This window comes from Penaeus monodon, chromosome 15, assembly GCF_015228065.2.
Source record: "Penaeus monodon isolate SGIC_2016 chromosome 15, NSTDA_Pmon_1, whole genome shotgun sequence".
Lineage (NCBI taxonomy): Eukaryota > Metazoa > Arthropoda > Malacostraca > Decapoda > Penaeidae > Penaeus > Penaeus monodon.
In genome coordinates this window covers 33,923,248-33,923,573 of record NC_051400.1, presented here as the reverse complement: position 1 = coordinate 33,923,573, position 326 = coordinate 33,923,248, and positions in this window count along the sequence as shown.

The window sequence follows — 326 nt, the reverse complement described above, 5'->3', positions numbered from 1 at the left end:
GCGCAACATATTATCCTAAGCAAACACTCAAAACCTTTGCACACTTTTGCTAAAATAATAGACACTTGTGTTGCCCTCCTCCTAATAGCATTCCATTGTGAACCGCTGCATCCCTGTGTTACTAGGCTGCAACGCTGGCATAGCAGCTACGATCCCTTTCCATTCGGCTTTTGAACGTAATGAGTGTTCTGATACATTGTATTGAGGTTCAAGGCTCAAGGTGGGTAAGCACTATGTGGTTGATGGTGTTGTTGCTTATCGTGCAATTCTTTGTTGTTCATATATGCATTCGTTATTTTTTTTTTAATGTATGTATATGTATATAT